The following is a 7,267-nucleotide window of genomic DNA, read 5'->3' as shown; positions in this document are numbered from 1 at the left end:
TCCAGACCGACTTGAGAATGTGTGTATCAGTGTGTGTGTGTGTGTGTGTGTGTGTGTGTGTGTGTGTGTGTATGTGTGTGTGTGTGTGTGTGTGTGTGTGTGGTGTGTGTGTGTGTGTGTGTGTGTGTTTGTGAGTGTGTGTATGTGTGTGTGTGTGTGTGTGTGTTTGTGAGTGTGTGTGTGTGTGTTTGTGAGTGTGTGTGTGTGTGCGTCTATGTGTGCGTGCGTGCGTGCGTGCGTGCGTACGTGCGTGCGTGCGTACGTGCGTGCGTGCGTGCGTACGTGCGTGCGTGTGTGTGTAAATTAATAAACACATGATAATTATGCGATACTGTTTTAAACGCTTGGGAACTTCTTTATCATTTTCACCCACAATCACTATTCAGAATCTCTACCCTGAGGAGATCATTTTAATCCAAAATGAACATTGACATTTTGTTGTCGACGATCACTTTCATCACAAAGACATGGGTATGTAAATGTGTTCTCTAAACGCGATCAGTCCATGTCTTTCAAGGTGTACACACGCATTTACAACAGGGGAAGACCTAAATCGCAACTGAATACAAATCGAGTAGAGGGGTGCATCCACCGCCTGCAAATTTAATCACACCCATTCACATTCACATCACACCCATTCACATTCACATCACACCCATTCACATTCACAAAGACGGACATAGACAATAGAAAAGAGCAATGGTGACACAATAACAAGCGAGCTTGATTCCTACATTTATTACAGTCCTCACTCCTGTTATCTCCGGATTATATTATCTCTTCCGGAGTGACACTGACACAGTTGTAGCAGGTGAAGTCAATACAGAGTTCTAGATGGTCCAACGTGTAGCAAAGACCTGTACGTGTACGTGTAGATATTGCGTCACCCGTGACTCACTTTTTTCTTTTCTTCAATGTTCATAGCCGCTTACGAAAAACTTTGAAGACATTACTAAAAGCTACATCCTGACCTGGCCGTATAAAATTTCATCTCACACGGCATCATTGCAGAGCGCCTAGAACTGTACCCACGGAATATGCGCGATATAAGCCTCCTATTGATTGATTGATTGATTGACCTCTTTACTTGCAGAGTGGTAGTGATAGATCTATTTTATGAGTTTCCCGCAAGCTACCAGTGTAGCCAAAGTGTCTGTGTGTATGACGTACTCTCCTGTAACAATTGACTCAAATAATAAGAGAGAGAAAGAAAGTAAGCAGAGGAAACTTTTCTCTTTTGATTTTGTTTTTTCTCACTCGTTCTGCTTAGACGGAAGTGCATCTTTGTTTAGAAGCTGTGTCGCCCAGCAAGGCACATTCATTGGGGGAAGGGCTGTGTAGCAGAGCAAGGCACATTCATTGGGGGAAGGGCTGTGTCGCCCAGCAAGGCACATTCATTGGGGGAAGGGCTGTGTAGCAGAGCAAGGCACATTCATTGGGGGAAGGGCTGTGTAGCAGAGCAAGGCACATTCATTGGGGGAAGGGCTGTGTCGCCCAGCAAGGCACATTCATTGGGGGAAGGGCTGTGTCGCCCAGCAAGGCACATTCATTGGGGGAAGGGCTGTGTCGCACAGCAAGGCACATTCATTGGGGGAAGGGCTGTGTAGCAGAGCAAGGCACATTCATTGGGGGAAGGGCTGTGTCGCACAGCAAGGCACATTTATTGGGGGAAGGGCTGTGTCGCCCAGCAAGGCACATTCATTGGGGGAAGGGCTGTGTCGCCCAGCAAGGCACATTCATTGGGGGAAGGGCTGTGTAGCACAGCAAGGCACATTGATTGGGGGAAGGGCTGTGTAGCAGAGCAAGGCACATTCATTGGGGGAAGGGCTGTGTAGCACAGCAAGGCACATTCATTGGGGGAAGGGCTGTGTCGCACAGCAAGGCACATTCATTGGGGGAAGGGCTGTGTAGCAGAGCAAGGCACATTCATTGGGGGAAGGGCTATGTAGCAGAGCAAGGCACATTCATTGGGGGAAGGGTCTGTGTAGCACAGCAAGGCACATTCATTGGGGGAAGGGCTGTGTCGCACAGCAAGGCACATTCATTGGGGGAAGGGCTGTGTAGCAGAGCAAGGCACATTCATTGGGGGAAGGGCTGTGTAGCAGAGCAAGGCACATTCATTGGGGGAAGGGCTGTGTCGCACAGCAAGGCACATTCATTGGGGGAAGGGCTGTGTCGCCCAGCAAGGCACATTCATTTAGGCACATTCATTGGGGGAAGGGCTGTGTAGCAGAGCAAGGCACATTCATTGGGGGAAGGGCTGTGTCGCACAGCAAGGCACATTCATTGGGGGAAGGGCTGTGTCGCACAGCAAGGCACATTCATTGGGGGAAGGGCTGTGTCGCACAGCAAGGCACATTCATTGGGGGAAGGGCTGTGTCGCCCAGCAAGGCATTGGGGGAAGGGCTGTGTCGCACAGCAAGGCACATTCATTGGGGGAAGGACTGTGTAGCAGAGCAAGGCACATTCATTGGGGGAAGGGCTGTGTCGCCCAGCAAGGCACATTCATTGGGGGAAGGGCGCTGTGTCGCCCAGCAAGGCATTGGGGGAAGGGCTGTGTCGCACAGCAAGGCACATTCATTGGGGGAAGGGCTGTGTAGCAGAGCAAGGCACATTCATTGGGGGAAGGGCTGTGTCGCCCAGCAAGGCACATTCATTGGGGGAAGGGCTGTGTCGCCCAGCAAGGCACATTCATTGGGGGAAGGGCGCTGTGTCGCCCAGCAAGGCATTGGGGGAAGGGCTGTGTCGCCCAGCAAGGCATTGGGGGAAGGGCTGTGTCGCACAGCAAGGCACATTCATTGGGGGAAGGACTGTGTAGCACAGCAAGGCACATTTATTGGGGGAAGGGCTGTGTAGCAGAGCAAGGCACATTCATTGGGGGAAGGACTGTGTAGCACAGCAAGGCACATTCATTGGGGGAAGGGCTGTGTAGCACAGCAAGGCACATTCAATGGGGGAAGGGCTGTGTAGCAGAGCAAGGCACATTCATTGGGGGAAGGGCTGTGTCGCCCAGCAAGGCACATTCATTGGGGGAAGGGCTGTGTAGCACAGCAAGGCACATTCATTGGGGGAAGGGCTGTGTAGCACAGCAAGGCACATTCATTGGGGGAAGGGCTGTGTAGCACAGCAAGGCACATTCATTGGGGGAAGGGCTGTGTAGCACAGCAAGGCACATTCATTGGGGGAAGGGCTGTGTAGCACAGCAAGGCACATTCATTGGGGGAAGGGCTGAGTAGCACAGCAAGGCACATTGATTGGGGGAAGGGCTGTGTTGGGGGGTTAGGGGAGGAGTTAATAATAAGATAATGTATGCAACTTGGGTAACATACTTTTTCCCCAAAATCCCTACAGAATAAATCAGTATCATTGATAATACACACACACACACTGCCAACTGGACTGACGAATACTGCATTATTTATAAGGTTCAAATCACTGTCCGCGTTTCTTCGCGTCTTAATTTTAAACTGTCTCAGCACTAAAGAAACAGACAACTGAGTGCGCGTAAACTCGTATCGGAATGCAGACGTGACACCGACTGCAGTACAACACGTTCTTTTTCAATCACAAACAGCAGGAAACGTGATTGTGTAATAAAGTCAGTCAGGGGTCTGCGTTGGATTGAACTGTCCACAATGAATTGTGCGATTTCACTATGCGTTACCCGCTGACAGTCTGTTGAGAAGTATTCACTGAGGAGCCGGCTGCGCTTTGATATCCTTGGGTAACGGATCGTCGCCAACAATGGCGAAGCGGGTATTCATTCTAGTTACTTTATATTTAATCAAACAGACATACTGGGAAACAGTCAAACAAACATATGTAAATGCATACAAAATCATACAAATCAAGAATTGTGGTTTTCTGGAAGAGAATATCTCAACTTGAAGGAAATAAAGAAATATTTTGCAGTGTTCACAATTAAATCGTCATTTCTGGATTTCAACGATTGAATTTGTTGGACAATCAAACAAGAAATGATTTTCGTCTTCTATATCTTTACAAAAAGGGCAACATTTACTTTCTGGTGCTGTAGCATAACGGAATGTGTGACTGTTCATTAATTGGGGAAACACCTAATCTGAAACGAGCTTAGGCACTTCCAAACACATCTGATTGATGGTATTGCCTCACTGAGCAATCTCGGCTGTACACACACAAACATTATAACAATCTCGGCTGTACACACACAAACATTATAACAATCGATTTTGATTACTGGTATCATCGAACAGGACACGCTCGCGTAGCTGGTAAAGGTAAAACAGAGTTCTAGTGTCGAACGTGTAGCACTGAAAGACCTGTACGTGTATCTGGTCAAGTTAATACAGAGTTCTAGATGGTCGAACGTGTAGCAAAGACCTGTACGTGTATCTGGTCAAGTTAATAATACAGAGTTCTAGATGGTCGAACGTGTAGCAAAGACATGTACGTGTATCTGGTCAAGTTAATAATACAGAGTTCTAGATGGTCGAACGTGTAGCAAAGACCTGTACGTGTATCTGGTCAAGTTAATAATACCGAGTTCTAGATGGTCGAACGTGTAGCAAAGACCTGTACGTGTATCTGGTCAAGTTAATACAGAGTTCTAGATGGTCGAACGTGTAGCAAAGACCTGTACGTGTAGATATTGCGTCACCCGTGACTCATTTTTTATCTCCAATGTTCTAAATCATACGTTGTTTTGCTCCCAGCAAGACTGCAAAGTCTTGGCAAACGCCGCGTGACGTACATACTAGATTTGGTGACGTTACCCGTACACGTTCCCGTACACGTGCTGAAAAGTGCAACATCTAGATCTTGCTAACTGTCAGCTGGTAAAGTTACTGCTTTCAGGTAGTGTCAGGTTTTATTGCTGTTGACATTATATCTAATACCATTGACCTTCGCCTGCTGAACTACTGCACCGCTGGCCCTCTCGTTTAGGAATCGCAAATTCGCGTTTCTTCGACAACACTGACTGCAATCCGACGGTCAGTTTTCAACAATATTTCATTTTATAAACAGATCACACGCAACCAAATGCACACATCTCATCAATTTAAACAACATAAAGCGGTTTCATACACTATTTTCCCCAGAAAACTGAACTTCATACAGTAATTAACGTTGGAACACGGGTGCAAAAGTTCGTCTGCTAGTCCCATTTGACAAAAGAACATTATCCTAAGCGATACTAAAACATAAACAGAACACACAATATCTGCCTTTACCGCCACAGCAGAATAACAGCATATCTGTGTACTTGATTTTAGTCCAAAACAGGGAAACTGACAAGAAGTGTTAACAGAATGGAATGATTTGCACGGAACTATACAACCGCGCATTAATCGATCGCCTGCGCAGGTTGACTGGTTGAGTGATTCGGATTCGATCAAACTTTCGCACAAAAACTCCTGTTTTCTTTGAATAACTGAAGAAAGGAGGAATAAAGAGGTTACACACCTCGTCTCAGTTCGCGGTCATGAAAAAGCTCGCTGAAGCTCGCATTTTTCATGATCCGCTAACTTCGACCATTATTTTTAATAATCACTGAGACTCGGCATGTAACCTCTACGTAACCAACGACACACTCTCGAGTCAGTGACTAAACACAGCCTATTTCAAGCAGGTGCAAATCAATAACCCCAGGTAAACACCCTCCCGTTTGTCCCCAAACAGCATTTTGCTCGAGGCCATTCGAGGAATCCACCCGGATCAAAGATACGTGTTAACATCTCTAGCCAGATGTACCCGGCGTCGTACGGTCTAGTCTCAGAGGCTTCTCTACGTCATCACTTTATTTTCTCCGACTAAAGGCAACGTCGTCCTCTTGTAAACAATAGACCGATTCCAAAAATAAGTGTCGGCTTTGTGTGGGTTGTGAAAGAGTGAATGCCCTTGTTGTTTAGTCAGACAAACATTGGAGGGGCCAATCACTAGCGAGTATAGTGTGTCGGAAACACGTTGACAAGAGCACGAGTGAAGTTATTCATCAGAGGCAAAGCAAGGGCACTCACACTTTCACAACCCACACAAAAGCGACTGAGTTATTTTCGAAAATCGTCCATTCGTCTCGCAGGTTGGGCCAGGTTTAAACATGGGATCGATAAGGTCACATCCCATCTGGACACATATGTAACCAGCCACAGTGCGCGCGCGCACACACACACACACACACACACACACACACACACACACACACACACACACATACACACACACACATGACAACAGAGTCTTACCTTGTTCGGGTATCAGTCCATCTATGTCAGCACGTGTCAGGGGATGCCAGCTGTCCTCGTGTCCCGCTACCTCCGTATCATCAAACAAAGCGAGTCTCAAGTTGGCATCAACCTGGCAAGGTCATCACGAGGCATCAATCTCAACAAAGTACACCTACTCCTCAAGCGCAACACCATGAACCTCAGAGAAGTAGACGTCTATATCTCTGTGCCATGAACGCGGACAGAGTCTCTGTTCAAACAATCACTGGGACTGGCACTACGGGCGGAGGAAGTAGCTCAGTCGGTAGCGGCGCTGGCTTCAAAATCAGTTGTCGCTATCGGCGTGGGTTCGATCCCCACGTTCGGCGAGCGTTATTTCCCAGAGTCAACTGTGTGCATGCGCGCGATAAAGAACCCAAGTTCACAACGAAAGGCTCTTGGAAACACGAATACACCCTGCAGGACAAAGAAAAGATAGGTAATTCAGGACTGTATGGCATCTCGCTTTCCCCAGAGAGAAAGCAACCGAAAAGGTACCGTCAGAGGACTATATAACATCTTAACCATATCCTTATCCTTATCTGACACGGAGAAAGTTCGGTCGCTATCAGTTCAGAATCTCCGAATGGCACTGCCCAAAAAAGACTTTCGAGACTGATAATCGCAAACCGCTCGACGTCGCGGATTTGTCCTAACCTTTCAACTAAATGACTGGGATCGCAGCCGGAAGGGAGCTGCCCTGTTGACACAATACTTTCCTCCATGCCACACATTGTGTGTGAGGGTCAAATGTCCGTTCCGTCACGGCCCGTTATAGACCTTTTCATAATCTGAGCAGCTCTCGCGAGATATCCATCGGTGGTCGCTAGAACTTAGATCATACAGTCTTCGCAGCTCTCGCAAAATCATCGTCCCACATGCCTTGCTCTGCTTTGAAATTCGCGAGAGCTTGCGAGACTAGGTTGGGAATAATGAGAGTGTCCGCTATTCACGCACGTCTAAACTTCAAGTGAAGTCAGCAGACCACAGTCCTCTTATTGCATTGAAAAAACTAAAATAAT

The 7,267-nt window shown here is 47.4% G+C and overlaps 1 protein-coding gene across 1 annotated transcript in view; it reads right to left on the bottom strand.

Moving 5' to 3' along the window:
• Positions 1-6,918, bottom strand: part of LOC138982665 (glycoprotein-N-acetylgalactosamine 3-beta-galactosyltransferase 1-like) — a 45,557-nt gene extending 38,639 nt beyond the window's left edge. Inside the window, exon 1 of the mRNA XM_070355990.1 lies at positions 6,225-6,918. The gene's annotated coding sequence lies outside the window, so the exon portion shown is untranslated. The remainder of the gene's footprint in view (positions 1-6,224) is intronic.
• Positions 6,919-7,267: the final 349 nt, after the last annotated feature.

This window comes from Littorina saxatilis, linkage group LG12 (assembly GCF_037325665.1).
Source record: "Littorina saxatilis isolate snail1 linkage group LG12, US_GU_Lsax_2.0, whole genome shotgun sequence".
In the NCBI taxonomy this organism is placed as follows: domain Eukaryota; kingdom Metazoa; phylum Mollusca; class Gastropoda; order Littorinimorpha; family Littorinidae; genus Littorina; species Littorina saxatilis.
The sequence above is the reverse complement of the archived record's forward strand: the minus strand, read 5'-3'. Positions and strand labels throughout refer to the sequence as shown.